Consider the following 14514-nt stretch of genomic DNA (forward strand, 5'->3'; position numbering starts at 1 on the left):
ATCGATTACCTTTCTCTGCAGCTGGTTAGCATCAAAATAGGCTTTCTCTGATACAGAAACACTCTTTCCGGGTTTAAACCACCTTTGAGTATCTGACTCCAAACACTCCCGTCGTGTCTGTCAGCCTATTATCTCGGGCTGTTTAGGTCGGCTGTGAAACAGGTCGCGCTCGGGGGCTTTTTCCGCTGAAAACATTAACGGCGTCAGGATAAATCATAACAACAAAGTTGTGGGAAAATAAAACTAGAAACACTGAGGGAGCGCCGCATTAGCAATAACGAGTCGGAAATGACCTCTCGCTACCATTTCTTTGCTAACTTTCCAGCTATGTCGACCAGCATGGTTCTAGAGTGCCCCCAGGCGAACTCAGACCAGTCAACAGTTGTCTGCAGCCGATTCTTCTGAGCAACAGTTAATGAGCTCCACCTCGTTTACCCCCCTCCAACAGTCAACGCCGGCTCCTGTAGCTGGCAACGACCAGCGTCACACGTAGCATCACGTGATAAATGTCTCGCTCGTTTTCACAAACTTTAGTGCCTCCGTCGTGGCAACTGCAAGCTCGCTAATGTGCTCCTGGTGACATGAACAAGCTAGCGGTCCCTTTACCCCCCCCCCGTACTCTTAGGTGATGCTGGTCCTACCGTGATTTGGGATCAACATACGAGGAAAGCAAACGTCGCTAACAGAAGTTAGCTTCGAGATTGTCATCAATCGGAATTGACGGAAAGAGTAATGAGTATCAATACCAAGGAAGTGTGATCAGCCGTGTTCAGCTGGGACCAGTCGGGCAGATGCCAACGAGCAGGTCGCAGGAGGAGGCGGTGACAGACGGAGGGCGAGGCCGAGCGCCACTGCGGCAGCAGCTGCTCTCTGCAGCGCCGCCATTAAGGTAACGCGCCGAAGAGGAGGCGCGTAATGAATGCGGATCAGCGGTGCGCCTTCGCATCTGCGCGCCCCGCAGCCTCGCCGTACCTCCCCACCGCGCGCACGTGCACGCCCTCGCTCGTCACTCCCCTATTTGCTGGGCTTTCGTTCTTCATTTTGTTTTTAACTGCATCCTCGAGTCTGACACGGAGAAGGTGGAGGTGACAGAAACTTAAAGGAGACAGAGATGGAGGGGGACAAATGGGCAGTGGGAGGAGGGAGAGCCCCCCCGCCGCCATTCCCTTACAACTTTTCTTTGGGGGCTTCTTATAAACCAACCATCTATCTCCATTATGCCCCCAAAATTGCTATTTGTCGCTTTGCGGGGAAGAAATAATCAATATGTCTTGTGGGGGCAGCGAGCGCATTAGAGGAAGCAAATTGATGTCTCTCGCCCCGGCGCTCCTCACCCAGCACGCTGCACAGCGGCTAATGGGAAGCCTCGCCGGCAGACGAAGTGGGGGAGGGGGGGGTGTGTGTGGGGTGGCGTGTGTACGGACCCAGCGGTCAGGCGAAAGGGAATTTTGTAAATGCAGAGTGAATGCCAGCGTTTGGTCGTGTGGCTGTCTGATTGTATTTGTGTGTGTGGGGGGGGGCACCATATCTCTACCAGCCATCCGGTTATAGGGCTCCAGGCTGTCAGCGGCAGATAGCCCTGTCACCACCGCAGCGTCCCCCCCCCCTTCTCTGCCAGAGCCTTGAAGGCTTCCTGACATGTCCAGAAAATCCCCACCTGATAAGTGCGTCGCAGACAGACGTGAACCCCCCTTCCTACCTCCCCCCCACCCCAGACACACACACCACCCCTCCACCTTTTATTTCATTACGCTTCTCCATCGTTCTCCACTACACAGAGAAGTAAAGCCGCCGCTCGACTGGCCGCTTCTGGTTTTAACCCACCGCTAACGCTACGACGCCGCGGCCGCTTCTTGGCGTATTTGACTGCACGGATGTCTTAAAAAAAAAAAAAAAAAAATCCATATTCAATCTGTGAATAACTAATAAAGGACCTTTGTGGAATCGATAGCGGCGCATGCTAACAAGTATCATCTCTCTGCCCCTCTGAAGGTCAAAGCTCTTCATCTTTAAAGGTGTGAGGAGGAAGGCGGGGGGGGGGGGTCCTCATGGATACTGAGGCCATGTAATGACTGGGATTAGTGGGAGCACACTGGTGGATGGATGAATCATGACCTTGTTGCGTCTTATTTCTGGTGCCGAACTCCGACAGATGCTACTTATTTTATCCCGCTCTGGTCAGTCGAGGGAGGAGTGATTTGACATTATTGCTCCTGGAGCCATTAAAACAACAAATATACATACATCGTTAGCCGCGCCTCCCAAAGCCCCTCCCCTCTACGACGTGTAGCGGCCCTCCCCTCTACGGCCGCCCGTCGACCGCCGGCGCTGTCGCGAAGTAACAGAATGAATATGCAAATAGCGTGACTGAATGTCAGAGGAGAAATTCATCTTTCCGTCACTCGCACACGCAAAAACAAAATCAATCTCTGGCTCTGACAGCGGCGCGCTCAGATGGCGACGCGAGGGGGTGGCGGCGGTTGGGGAGGGGGTGTCACAACAGGCTTCTCGATTATCCATTTATTCGCCGCAGAGGGCATTACGGTCCCGTCAATCCTCATTTGTGTCGAACTAAAAGCCGTGACCACCACGCAAATTTAACGTTTGCCGATTTTAGCGCACAAAACCCGGTGATTTAAGGGTAAGATGGGTTTTATTCTATGTATTTCTGAAGCAAGGCGAGTTTCGCGACTCTTGGAATTCAATCGGAATTCAACAATGTGCCATATTAATTCATATTTTCTCTACTTTTAAGGAAGATAAATGACAATGAGGGCAGAAATATGCGAGTGGCATTTCCTGAGAGGTACTTCAGGCTCAATAAAACAAACTTCCTCCTGCAGGGGCTGAAAATTACAATGTTTTCTTGTTGTACTCGAACTACACACCAGCAAGACCAAGGATGTCCGGTTAACTGGAGGAATTTCAATTATTTTAGATCCGATCAACACATCAGTTACAAGTCGGGTCGATAGCTAATGATGGATGGATTCTATTATAATTCACATGTGCTGCCGCTCCATCCCCAGAAAATGAGATTCCGCAGATAAATAGATGTAGCCTATAAAAGGCTAACGTGCGTCTGAGGGATGGTGAACCGGCGAGGCGGAGCCCGATGTCTCTCCAAAGAACCAATAAAGTGGGAAAACTGGGACGGAGGCAGTGGTCTTTACTGGAAAACCCCACAACTTTGTCTTGTAGGCTAATAAAACCGTTATGTGCCGTGCGCTTGTAAGCTAGTTATGTTTACAACAGCATTGGATTAATCTTGCGTCGTTGACTCGCACCGTCCGAAGACGTCGCGTTGCTTCATATTAATTTCTGCAATAACACTCCTGCCCCGCAGGACCTCCAGTCCAGCCCAGACGCCGCCCCGCTCGCCGTTTCCAACTCCTCCATCACACCGCCAAACGCGGAGGGAGACGGTTTCACGGCGCGGAGAATTAATTCCACAAGCGGCTGCATGTGACAGAACTGAACAACCGCGCCGTGCTACAGGTTAATTCCCGCCTTTGATGGATGCCGCGCCGCAGCCGTCGCCGCCAGCGCAGGAGAAGCCGCCGCAATTAGAAAAGCCGCGTGCAGGAGCTGGCGGCCGCATGCACTGCTGGGCATAAATGAGCCCGGGCAAAGTAGGCAGGGCTTTAACAGGGCGCCGCAGACACGCCTAAGACTCCCATTGTGCCGTTCGCTAATCCATTTCCACCCTAACAAGCTGCTGCCTTCAAAACCAGCCATCCAACCGAGGGCCTGTCCACCGTCTGCTGAGCTTGGTTCAGCTCCAGTTTGCCGTCTTTCAGCAGCCATTTTGAGCTCTCGCTGGCAACAGACGGACCCAAACGAAGCTTCCGTATGTTTTAAGAGACGCCGTTGTACTTTTTTTTTTTTCCCGCTGCGAAAGATGCAGCATTAAAATATGTATTTTAAGATCAGCGCAGATGTGAGAGGCAGGAAGGATAAACAAGCTGGGGCGAGGCGGCGGCGTTAGCGCGCTCGCTCAACGTCGGCCTCGGCGTCGCCTTTAAGTGTTGCTTTTGTTTCCCCCTTTTGCTTTTGGCTGAATGTTGATTACTTTTCTAACCTCCAGACATTTGTACGCTGCGCCGAGCTCAGGAGAACGTTATTTTTCTTTTGTCAAGCGAAGTAGAATGAGGTTTTTTTCCCCACCAATAATAATGCCACGGGTGGGCAAAACAACAACAACAAAAAACGGCGTTTCCTCCACTGAGATGAAAGTTATAGGCGCTCTGCTTACTAGTAAATTCACATGTTCACGCTCCCCGTTTGGACTTTAGTTCAACAACATTCCGATTAATTTCTCTTTAAACTTTGTTTTGGTGCTTCTTAGCCTGTTTATCAATGACTTCCATCGATGAGGTTAAACAAGATGGAGATGATAAATGATTTCAGAAGCTAAATCCTGCCGGTAGTCGCGTCCTCTCCCAACGGTGAATCATTATTAATCATTATAAATGAATCATGATTAATCGCTGCCAAAGTCTTAATATGCAAACATGCCGGGATGCCGTTTCCTGGAAGTGTAAGTGCTCATCGGACACATCCCACAATGCATTTCACCTCCGCCAGCAGCAGAAGAGGTGAAATGAAGGTACGTTTCCACTATGAACTGAAGAAGTTTACAAGTATGGAGAAAGGCTGTTGTGAGCGAAATCATCGCTACAAGCAAAGATGACACCAGCTAGTAGGATAATATCACAGTTTCGGCAAAGCCTGGTATCATTTTCCAGGAAAAAAAACAAAACATTTTGACGAGGTTTATTATTTTTGCTGTCAGCATGAGGCATTTAATTTTGAAACCTGGCTGTAATTACTTTACAAATACAATTTAATGTTCCTGCCGCTGTCGCGTCGCTGTCAAAAATCGACTTTTATTCTCGGGATACGCGCTACGAACGCGCTTCCTGGCGAGTGTTTGGAGACATATTCCACTGATGTTTGTGTATCCTGTTTAACCCGACTGTCTTGGCATTAAAAAAAAGCAGCAAGCGAGACCGGAATAAACTTGAGCATACAAAAAAAAACAACACAGCCTGTCGATATCCGCTCGGCCGTGCTTAGCACCGGAGCTCATTGGGCGAATTCTCAGAATTCACCCAGACAGGTGTAAACAACTGACAGCATGTTTGTGTGTTTATGTCCGGAAATAAAATCCACTCAGCCATCTTTTCCACACGTACAGCAGGACCAGTGCAAATATTGGTGCTGCATCTATTGGGAGGCCATCTGTCTGTCATCATCTTGTTGTTTTTGTTTGTTTTTTTCACACGAGCATCAGTAAACAGACACAAATATCGCCCCCAACGTTCCTGCCCCCGTTGGCTGGACTGGTAGCGAGCAGGAGGTTCTATGGCTTCTGTCCTCACTGGAACGGCAGCGTCGTTCGGGCATCGTGCGAGAGCTGGATGTCATTTTGTTTGGAGCGTTAGCACGGAGGGAGGCACGTGGGAGAAATCCCGCTGCTTCTGCAGCGTTTTATTCCTCCTCGTTCCTGCTAACTGCTAAGCAACGCAATCATTTAAGACAGTTTTGTGTAGGATTTAATCTAGATATCAATGTCAGTATGAGGAAAACTGGGGTATAAGAGGTTTAAAACAGCACAGATGCTAGCATAAACGCGAACAATCAAGAATCAATGCTTCTGTAGTTCACTTTTTGAAAGTTATTTTTGTGATTTTTAAGGGGTCAGCGGACAAAATTGTACAGACTCCCATCATATGGAGTTTGTTGCTAACTGCGGCTGCGCAGCTGCTTAATTTGAAAGCTGCACAAAACAACAACATGCTAAAGGTGCTCTTTGTTCATTTATTCAAACCTATTCTTTACTGCTAGTAGCTATCATAGGAGATAACGCTCAATTGATTGATGGCTAAGATACATATTAAATAGCACAACTAAAACCCAAGGAAAATAGCTAATTGGAAACATTCTATATATGAAAGCTGCTTTGATACACACACACAAGCACACACACACACGCACACACACACGAGCCATGATTGAGTAAAAGTGTCGACGTTGGCGGTCAAGGTCAGCTGATAATGGGAGAGATTGAGGGTGGGGTGAGGCGGCAGCGGGGTTTAGGTGTGGGGGGGGGGGGTCGGCAGCAGTCTCAGGTAATGAGATTTACGACCCTGAGTTCTCGCTGCACCCCACTTCCCCACTGCCAGCCAACCCTCCCCTCACCTAACATGATTTATAGACCTAATAGACGTCAACGCGCCCGCTTCAGATAGAGGCTTCACGTTATCACTGAGAGAAAGTCATCTGTTCAGGAGGGCACGAGTACACGGACATCGCTGCCTCTGTGTGTGTGAGTGCGCGTTTACCTGTCATATTCAGCCCCTCCGATCTTTCAACGTTTTCCCTGGAAATACTAGTTTATGTGTTGTCTTGTAAAAATAAGTGAACCTAAATGCTTTGCTTGTGGAATAATTCTTTGAACCTTGGTGGATTCAGATACGGGTTTTGAGTGTTCCTGCTTGTTTTGGACCAGCCTATCTTCAGTTTTGGGTAGATGACGGAGTCACATTCTAACGGTTTCAATGGTTTGGTCTAAACACGTCAGAACCAAGTCTTAATCGCAGTCCTTTGAAGTTGTGACCAGTCCACATGTCCTCACTTCAATATGTCCTCACTGTGCAAGTGAAAAGAGCATCCCGGTCCGCACTACATAACAATTACAGGCACACACACACACACACACACACACACACACACACACACACACACACACACTGAGCCTCATTTAAAATTCAGTGTTGTAATGCAGGAATGCACGTGATGTGACGGGTTTATCGCCCTGCATTAATTGCTAGTTGTCCTTCTGTGCACATCAGAACGCAGCGCCAGCAGGTCTATGTTCTAATGTTCAGCTTCATCAGCAGGTCAGACTCGATCGTTTTGATCTTAACGGTGGCTTAAACAGTCCGTCCAGTCAGGTATACATTCTGGTAATCTGATGTTAGCATGTTAGTGAAGGTAGTGAATGTTTTAGTCAGTTATTTAACAACAATCATTTGAGTGTCAGACAGGAAATAAATGATGACCACACCACTCATTTACCACAGCCTGTCACTAGGGGGCAACAGAGAGGCTTTGGCCTCGCCATTGGGGTTCCCTCATGATGTTACTGCGCTAAAGCAGAGCATCACGTTAACCGAAGCTCAACTCCGTCCTCACAGCGACGCCAACACGCCATCGTTATTCAAGATGCATTATGTCACACGAATTAACGACCGTGAGTGAGTGATGAAAATGAAAACATCCGCTAGTGGAAATCTAAGGACGTATTTTAGTTCTGATTATCACACGCGTGGTTGTTGATGTTCAGGCTAAATTAATAAGTGCTGCACAACCTGCCTGACAGTCCCGGATTTGCATAATTACGGAGGAAACTGCAGAATTAGAGGAGGGGGGGGGGGTTGTCGCTCAGTTCGGAATATTGTTGGAATATTCTGTATTACTGGTACCAGTCGCATCCGACCACCTGCTGACTGATGCGCGCTCTTTTATTGTGCCGAAATTGTGGTTTGAATTTGCTGCCATTTATAATTCCGGCTCCACATTTCCTATTCGGAATGATCCTGCACGTCGGACAGCCCCGGCGGCGGCGGGGGGGGGGCAGTCAGTGCTCCTGGAACGCCTTATGTAACAGACGGCGTTCCTTTAAAAGCGGAAATGATTCGGCTTCTGACACAAAAGTGATTTAATTGGAATTAATGGAATTAAAAGTCGTGCTGAAGAAGAGGTGATAATTCCGCTGTCCTCTTCCTCCCCACTCTGCTGCCTCTTTCCAGCGCATTTTAATGGGTTTTGCTGCCTGGAGCAAGCCGGAAGCTGGGAAAAGGAATATGCTGCACTGTGGTATATCAGGCCACTTCAATAATAACTCACACGGCAACATTCTCGGCTGTCACATGGGCCTCAAACCGTCGGCATCGCGCCGTGGCGCCTTTGGCTGACCCTGAATAATTTAGCTACAGTGGCGGGCGAGCGCGTTTACCCAGGGGTAAGTCTGGCAAAGGTACATCATGTCTACCCTGGGGTGCCGTTCAGACACGTCCGACACGAGCAGATGTGCACATCGCTAATCACCAATAAAGCCAGGTTCACAGATGGTAATGGAGGACGCCGTCTCCGTGTGCACCAACGCTAACAAGAGAGTTGATGCAGAAAAATAATGGTTTTACCTGAGAGACGGGGGTGGGGGTGGGGTAATCGGGCTGATTTAAATGCATTAAACTTGGAATTGTAGTTTAGACTAGAGAAGAGAAGAGACTCCAGTAAAACCGCCATGTATATCTCAAAGTCCAGTTCCCAGACTGGACCACAGTTGGTATCCTGGTATGTTGGTATGGATAGTGTGCTGCGTTGGGGAAAAGCATTTATGTGAACCCTGGTGTGGTTCAGAGAAAGAAAATAGATCCAAGTCCAGTAAAACAAGAAGAGCAAGTGTAGCGCGACAGGCTGAATCTGAAGAAGGAGCCTAACGGAGGTGGAAAAGGTTGAAATTAAGGACTGTTTGGATCTGTCCTGAGCACCTGAAAATACGCAACCCTTCAGCAAGGTGGCTCGAAACTTGGCTTTAAAACTTGGGGAGGGGGGATTCAAGCCTCTAACTGTCAGAGGGTCAAGCAACCAGTCCCAGTCATCCAAGGAGCCATGTCACCCGGTCAGAGTCAGTGTTCCCGTGTCTATGGAAGGGTTTCACCTCCTGCAAGAGGGATCAGAAGGGTCCGGTGTTCGGGGTGTAATGACGGGTCTGTGGCTGATTTTTCCCTTCACCTTTCTTCTTTTTAATCACTTTTATGACCTTTATCAGAGTCTTATTTGTGCTAATGGTTCTCCAGGTCATCACATCGGCTTCTAATGGTAATATTTTAAAACGAGTTTTGACTATACACACACACACACACACAATCTCACTCTAGCAGTGTCCTGTTCCACTCTGCCAGCTCGCGGGACCACCTGAGGGGATCCTAACACAGGTTTGTTTTTCCTGTATCTGCTCCATCAGAGGAGAGCAGGGCTCATTAGTGTGCAGACCCTGGAGGGTCCTGGGGCATTTCAGCCCACACAGCCAACCCTCAGTGGCCCCTTGGGCCAGAGCGCCAAATACAACAAATGAGTGAAATAAAACCGTGCGCTTGCCTCCCTGATGCCCGAATCTTTACACTTCAAAAACACAATTATGCTAATGCCAGGAATCATTTGCCATTCCAACCCTGATTTAATGTGGCCTTTTAGCGGGGGAACCTAATTAGAGGCTTTAATTAACATGTGCGACGCAAACTGAAGAGAAGTGTGAAGGAGCCTGTCGATCATGTAGGAGCACGGCGAGAGCGCTTAAAGAGGAAGAGCTGTGAAGGAAGTGTGAAAGTTATGCAAATGAGGTGAGGGAGCGCCACAGGGAGGCGTGGAGCTGTGCGGCTATGACGGACTCCGTAAATATCACCATGACCTGCCGACAGACCGGAGTCATCTCATTAACACAGACACGGAAGGAGCCGCCGGAGCTCAGCCCACGAGGGTCAGCGCCGATACCGCGCAACCCGAGCGGAGTGAGGGCGCCGTCATTAAACCTGCGACAGAACGCCAGATCTAGCCTCACGTTCTGCGAGGCAGATCTGCTTGATAATTATGGCACGGCTGGCGTCTCTTCACTGTGCAGAACTCTCTGCAGACCTCTGGATCGTGCCTCACAGCTGCAGACGTAGCACGCATAGCACACATTAGCTGCACGTAGCCATCGCGGCCGCTGCACGCAGGAGTCACCTCATTAACGCAGACGCTTTGAGCTGAGGATATCAACATTACAACAGGATGTTCTACACAGATGGGGAATGTAATCATCCTGGGTTTTAGCCACGGTGGCCAGAGAGAAGTGTACGCATTAGCTTCGTTATTAGTCTCTTTAGAAGCCTAGCTTCCATTATAGATATTCATTTCTATAGGATTGCTGCAGTTTGGACCTGTCAGGGTTTACAAGAAACGAAATGTTTTCCTCTGCCTCAGAGAAATCCTTCTTTTGTTTACCAGAAATCACTCCCCAAATCCCCAAAAAACCCAGCTTCAAACCAGCCTAGACACTACAGGGTTCTTCACTTTTGGAGTGGGGAGTCCATGAAGCAGCAGGGGACCGAGAGAAGGAAGCGGAATATTTGTCTCGTCTGGTTAAAATTCATAGAGGGAGCTGATATCTGGGCCCTGAATTCAGATTGCAGCTGTTTTCATGCTGTCATAGCAGAGACTATGAATATCAGAGTTTAAATCTGTGCTTTTAAGGGTGTCGGGTTGTTTCTGTATTGCATCAGTCATCTTCTGGGTATCTGGATCGTATTTTTGAGCCTAAAATGGCTCAAATGACATTTTCCCAGTTTGCAAATGGACAAGTTCAATTTAATTATAGGAAGTTTGATCAAAAATTCTGCACATACAAGAATATTTTTATGTTGCATTTTACGTTTGTGACATTGTTCAGCCTTATTGTTACATGATAGCTCTGCTCAGCTAGCAGTTAGCTTTACACTTGGTGGGTTTCAGACTCCGGTTTGAGCAACTTTAAATTCTGGTGCAACATTCAGCAATAATTCCACCTCATCAGTCCAGAAAAATGTTCGTTTTCATTTACCAGGCTTCTTTGAAAATGAGTTTTAGCCGTTTTTCACGTGCATGCAGATTGTAAAAACCTCCCACATCTGGGTGGACGAGGCCTTTCATTTGTATGCCTCTCGCTTTGCTGTGGAGCCCGGACTCGACCCTGGCAGGATTACAGCTTTCTGACATTTCATTACACTTTTCTGAAGTCCATCAATCGCACAGTTCTGAGCCGAGACCATCGGTAATAAAATATCAAAAACAGACTTTTTTTTTTGTCAGGGTTCATCCCCGCGCCGTCTGTTCTACACTCGGGATTACCGTCCATCATTTCAAGGATCTCGTGACAGCCAGAAGATTGAAACTCACCTTTGGTCCGATACGGTCGTCACGGCGTGTCGTGTCGTCTTGACCGAGAGCTGGACAAAATAAATACAAACAAATCAGCGCTACAAGAACAGTTAACAGATTTTATGCTAAAATGTTCCACAATTAGCAATACGTTAACAGTTATGGGATTCTCAAACATCACTGTTGAACTGCTTATGACCAATTTAATTAGATTTAGTTTAAAACATGACGTATAGCAGCCTGGTTTTTAAAGATGCTCATTTTTAAAGTCAGAATGACTTATTTCAATTCGTTGCGCATCGGTGAATCTTCATTCTTCATCACAAAAATCAACACATTCGGGCCACCGCAGCCGCGTCTGCTCTGGCACTTCTACCGAATCGAACAAGGTGCTCTTGTTTGGACACTCCTCCAATTAGCCATGCAGCAGCGATAACGCCCACATCCTCTTTTGAGCATCGTTCCCAAGGTCAGTGACTTATAAAACACGTCCTCTGCTAATATAATGCAGCAGAAAGATGGAGGGGTGGATGCCCAGCCAAAACAAGTCATTGTAAATGAGGGCCAAATCCTTGAAAATGACAATTAGAGGTGGGAGATGGTGAGCAACTGTCAAGCGATATTGCTTGAGATGCTTAATTAGATGTCAGTTTTGGGCAAAGATCATACAAATCATTTATTTACTGCACCGTTTTGAAGAATAAACTTGCAGAGACCTGCGGCTTGTCCATTTGTGGCCTTGAAAAATGGGTCCCTCTTGGGCAAACCTACCCATACTTGTCCTGAAAGAGCAATCAATTCCAAAAAAATTCAAGTCAGTAAACACGAGTTTGTCCCGCTCATGAAAAATCAATATATTCTAGAGAGACGGAGCAGAAGAAAAATAAAAAAAACAACTGTGTTGCTGCTGAGGTTGGCATCAGAGGGCCTTTTATGGTGAACTTGATTAAAAGAAAATTGCTTTCAAGTGCTCTCAGCAGGCAGGGAGGTTGAGTGGGAGTGCTGTTGGTGCACCGTGCTGGTGGGGTTTCAAAAAGTATTCTTCAGGGGGGGGGGGGGGGCAACGGGATGAAGAAATGGGATGAAGGATGGCAGGGCACTGGTGACACAGTGGGGCAATTTTAAGGAAATTATCATCTTCAATACGTTTTCATTTACATGTTGGGTCTGAGAACGTTAATGCACTGTGATGAAAGGAGTTTACTTTTAACTCTTGTTTTGCTCCACTTTAAAGCTGCGGTAATTTATAAAGTAGAATTTTTAATAAAAATGTCATGTTTTCGTGTGATTAATTGCCTCTGATTTTGTGTGTGTTTGCTTGCTTGTTTTCATGCACGAGTGGGGTCCCGATTGCATGGCGGGGTCCCGAAATCGTTGTGGGGCACCAAACATTGTAATGAAATTTCGGGGTGAAAGCCTGAGGAGTATGGTTCGAGTTCAAGTTAAACTTTAGCATAAATTGGCTCCAAGGGAACCAGTTTGGGCCCGTCGTGCATTAGTTGAAAATCCAACGACGCCACACAGAAACCTGTGAAAGCCCATCATTGTCAATCTTAGCGTGTTAATATATTCCCCCGACAGGTTTGTCAGATGGATGGGGCCTTGATTTTGAAGCTGTCAGATTTGTGTAATTTATTTCCTCTTGAATTCAAAATGACTCGAGGAGATCAAATACTGTCCCTGATTTCCACAAAATGTTCACCTAATAAGCCTTTAAAAGATGGAGTGAGTGCTGATGAATAATTTAACTACTTAGTTTTAAAACTAGTTTGACTTTGGCACAAAAACTATTGGAAATCCATTACGGCGCAGCGTTAAAGCCGCTGTGCAGAAATTAAATTAGCATTTTATTTAAATGTAGTTTTTCATTCAGGAACTGATTAAAACACACTGTTAGTGTAGTCATGCATAAATCAACCAAAAGAAACGGCATGGAAGCAAAAGAACATACAGTAACTCTTCATCTTTTGAAACAGGGCATTTGTTTTTAAATAGCATGAAAGTGCATATCAGGGGACACTTTTGAAACACTTTTTGTTTATTGTTAAAAATTGTAGATCTCAGAAATTCCCACAGAACCTTTGTGAAGGTAAAATCACCTGTAATTGACCAATATAGACTTTATATGTTGAGACACGAGCTTTTTAAGAAATTACAGGCGCCCTCTAGTGGTATGTGGTGTTGGTCTTAATAGGCCACACCTTTCAATTAATTAAGATAGCACTCAAACTAAATCATATTGATAAAAAGCAAGTTTTCTCCCGAATGTTGAACATTTTTTGTAGATAACCAGGTGAGATGTCAGAAATGACAGCTGAATTCTGCCTTTGGCTGAAAATGGGTGAAACTGCAACAATTCCTGGCTCAACAAGATGTAGCCAGTTCCTAAACTTTACCTTTCGACGCTACGCTCAACAGTGGCTGTCAGGAAGAAGTTCTGATCCATATTCGCACAAGAGTTTGTCTAATTTATGGCTGGAGAAAAATCCCAGCATGCACTTGTTAAGAGCAAACTCCACTTTCTAAAGGTCAGTCGATTTTAAAAGGTGCTGTTTTACGTTGGTCCCCCAGACATTTTAATGGGGAGCATCGCGAGGTGGCATCAGACAGTTCTCATCACCCTCAGACAGCCCGAGGGACGAGACGAGACATTTCGGTGCCCGCGCTCAGATGGGCGAATTCGCCGCTCTGACAAACTCATCCCGCACGATCGATAGCTGCTGTGACGACGGCCGCCGTCGTCACAGGCTGGAACACAGACCGAGGACGGAAGATAGGGCCCCCGGAGGGGAGCTTTGATGTACGAGCCCGAGTCGAGACGGAGGTGAAGTCGCCCGAGCGCCGTCGGAGGCCTTCCTGCCACATCAGTCTCTCCCCCGCCTTCCTGTCACTTAACACATTCTCCAGTTTATCTGGCCCCTGTTGACAGCAGGAACGACATACCTTCATCTACCCAAAACCCTAAAAGTCAGCATCATCAACTCACCCCGAGGGAACGTCGACACGTCTTCTTGTTTAGATGGATAGCGCGAGGGACGCAGTTAATTCTGACATAGGCGGGCGGGCGGGGGGGGGGGGGGGGGGTGAGTGTGCTGGCGGTACCTAGAAACGCAGCGAGGTGAGGAGAGCGGGATGCTTGTACGCCTGGAAGCATCTGTCGCACGCATTAGGAGGAGGGGGAGACAAATATTGAATCAGGTTCATTGAGATGGCAGCAAATTGGTTCAATTCAGGAGGGGAAGAGCAGGTTGTCAGGAAGATTTTTTTTTTTTTTCCCCACCACCCCAGCGGCTGGAGGAGCTGAAGCGAGCACGTCTTCTCAGGCACGTGTTTTCAGAATATTATTATTAGAGGCGAACCCACGCGAATCTCAGCAACGCTCAGCCTCTTTGTCCATGATGTTGGGCGCCCTGGCGTCAGGAGCCATCCCATCACGCGAGACGACCAAACTGCCGCTCGTCTCCTGATGAAATGTGACCTCGACGACAACGATGATGATGGACGCCGAGTTACATTTACATATCTGCAGTGTTTTCCTCCGCACCA

At 47.4% G+C, this 14514-nt stretch overlaps 1 long non-coding RNA gene across 3 annotated transcripts in view; it reads right to left on the bottom strand.

Annotated features, from left to right (window-relative positions):
• LOC105417764 (uncharacterized) overlaps positions 1 to 14514 on the bottom strand; it is a 38215-nt gene that overhangs the window by 14475 nt on the left and 9226 nt on the right. For all 3 annotated transcript variants that reach the window (XR_965282.2, XR_003885786.1, XR_003885787.1), the window contains 2 exons: positions 11685 to 11750; positions 10987 to 11036 (listed from right to left, as the gene is read on the bottom strand). This is a non-coding gene — a long non-coding RNA (uncharacterized lncRNA). The remainder of the gene's footprint in view (positions 1 to 10986; positions 11037 to 11684; positions 11751 to 14514) is intronic.

The sequence above is a fragment of the Takifugu rubripes genome, chromosome 18, assembly GCF_901000725.2.
Source record: "Takifugu rubripes chromosome 18, fTakRub1.2, whole genome shotgun sequence".
NCBI classification, from domain to species: Eukaryota; Metazoa; Chordata; class Actinopteri; order Tetraodontiformes; family Tetraodontidae; genus Takifugu; species Takifugu rubripes.